At 48.8% G+C, this 2500-nt stretch overlaps 1 protein-coding gene across 1 annotated transcript in view; it reads left to right on the forward strand.

Annotated features, from left to right (window-relative positions):
- The window catches only part of LOC119480930 (5'-AMP-activated protein kinase subunit gamma-2-like), a 45421-nt gene that overhangs the window by 42323 nt on the left and 598 nt on the right, over positions 1-2500 (forward strand). The gene's annotated exons all lie outside the window — the stretch shown is intronic.

Consider the following 2500-nt stretch of genomic DNA (forward strand, 5'->3'; position numbering starts at 1 on the left):
AGGGGAGGAAGAGGAGACCGGTGAAGAGAAGGAGGAGGTGAAGGAGGGAGGTGAAGAAGAGGTGAAGGAGGGAGGAGCAGAGGAGGTGAAGGAGGGAGGTGAAGAAGAGGTGAAGGAGGGAGGAGCAGAGGAGATGAAGGAGGGAGGTGAAGAAGAGGTGAAGGAGGGAGGAGCAGAGGAGGTGAAGGAGGGAGGAGAAGAGGAGGTGAAGGAGGGAGGAGAAGAGGAGGTGAAGGAGGGAGGAGCAGAGGAGGTGAAGGAGGGAGGAGAAGAGGAGGTGAAGGAGGGAGGAGCAGAGGAGGTGAAGGAGGGAGGAGAACAGGAGGTGAAGGAAGGAGGAGAAGAGGAGGTGAAGGAGGGAGGAGAAGAGGAGGTGAAGGAAGGAGGAGAAGAGGAGGTGGAGGAAGAGGAGGAGGTGTGACACCATCATTGTGGCGCTCGAGTCGAGCCGCTCACCACAGAAGAAGAAGAAGACGAGGGACAGGAAGGGGCGGGCTCAAGGAAGAGCTCTGCCAGAAGGCTGACGTGTGATTGGCCGGGAGGCTCTGAGGCTCACTGCAGGGCTGTGATTGGACCGCTGCTCTGGAGGTGGGCGGGACAGGTGGATGATTGACATGTGCTGGAGCCAATCAGGTCGTCTCTCAGAGGATCTTTAATCACAGAAACATGAAGTCTGATTGGCTGAGAGTTTTAAATCAAGAAATCATTATTAATAATAATAGTTTTTATTGAAGCACTGTTTATGAGATTACACTGATTCTTATGTCTCTAATAATGTTACTCATGTAAAGATTGTATGGATTTATTGTTTTATAGATCAGAAACACTAAAGGTCTGTTTGGTTATTTGGGTGTTTTAAATGAATCTGTACAAATTTTATTGTTAAATTAATGTATTTATAGTTTATAGTTGTGTTCAGAGATGAAACATGTTTTATAATGAACACAGTGAGGCTGTTAGGGGGGGGGGGGTTGGATTTATTACAGTAAGTCAAGTTTAAGGTCACAGTAAGACTCAAGCTGACAGCGTGACCTCAACCTGACCTTGGTGCCGGAGGTCAGGCGGGTCTGTGATGTCGGCTCGTTGGTTCAGATCAGGAGAGACAGGTTTAACCTCCAGCTGACTGTCCATGAGTCCAACTGAACTCTAAGTCATCTGTTTATATATCAGCTGATATTAAAGATGTTTTTATAAATGTTCTGTAAATGTTGCTGTTGTTGAGAACAATGAATAAAACATTTCTTTTCTTTTTAATATGTTTTTTTTTTTTAAATGTTTTTAGTATTTTTTAAAGGGAGTGTTAGTTAGAATCATAATGTGTTGTTAACAGCTTCACCTGTGTCCGTTAAGTCAACTAAAGTCAGCGTCCTGTTGCTGGCGCTTGTGCTCGCTCTACATAGACATGAAGGAGCATCACTCAACACAGTGAGGAGACACACGTCAGCTAAAAGCACAATATCACTCTATATTTCAGCTGCTTGGCAGTAATGTTTGCTGACCAGACCAAGGTCTCTCCATGAATCAATGCTGATCCTAGTGTTGGCTTTTCCCGCCTCAGCCTCCCGACCGCGGCCGGAGGGAACGGGGGAAACGCCGGAGTTTTGGTCGGAGACGATAACGTTTCTCTCTGCGGAGCCCCGTCACTTCACAAGACACGGGAAACCTCTGTTGGTCTGGAGGAGCTGCAGCAGTTATTTCTGCACAAACGTCCACTGAACATTCACTAGATATTCTCAGAGCTAAACTAACTCTTCTGCAGTGTGGAGTGAGCAGCATGCACGTGAGAGGTGGAGAGAGAGAGAGAGAAGGAGCGTGGTGTGTGAGTGAAGGCAGGCAGAGGAGCAGAGGAGCAGAGGAGCAGAGACTCCGGTCCTGGAGACCAAAGCTACGGTCTCCCCCGCGTCCTCCGACCGCGGCCAACACTGTTTAACAGCTTCACTAGATACAACCAAGAGGTTTTGGTGCTTCACTGGAGTTTGTGTTGGAGTCTGAGTCTGAACAGCGGAGACACACGAGACACCAGGAGACACACGAGAGACCAGGAGACACACGCGAGACCATGAGACACACGAGAGACCATGAGACACACGAGAGACCAGGAGACACACGAGAGACCATGAGACACACGAGAGACCATGAGACACACGAGAGACCATGAGACACACGAGACACCATGAGACACACGAGAGACCATGAGACACCGACCAGCAATGAGTTATACGAGTAAGAAGTTCCAAACAGGAACTTTAAACATGAAGGAGAGAGAGAGTGTTACTGTCTCTTTAAATCTCTTTCTGTTCCTCCTTCTCCTCTTCCTCCTCCTGTTTTTCCTCCCTCTCCTCCTCCTCTTCCTCCTCCTCCTCCTCCTCCTCCTTCTTTCCTCCTCCTTTTCCTCTTCCTCCTCCTCCTCCTCTTCCTCTTCCTCTTCCTCTTCCTCCTCTTCCTCTTCCTGCTCCTCCTCCTCTTCCTCCCTCCTCCTCCTTCTCCTCTTCCTCCTCCT

The sequence above is a fragment of the Sebastes umbrosus genome, chromosome 21, assembly GCF_015220745.1.
Source record: "Sebastes umbrosus isolate fSebUmb1 chromosome 21, fSebUmb1.pri, whole genome shotgun sequence".
NCBI classification, from domain to species: Eukaryota; Metazoa; Chordata; class Actinopteri; order Perciformes; family Sebastidae; genus Sebastes; species Sebastes umbrosus.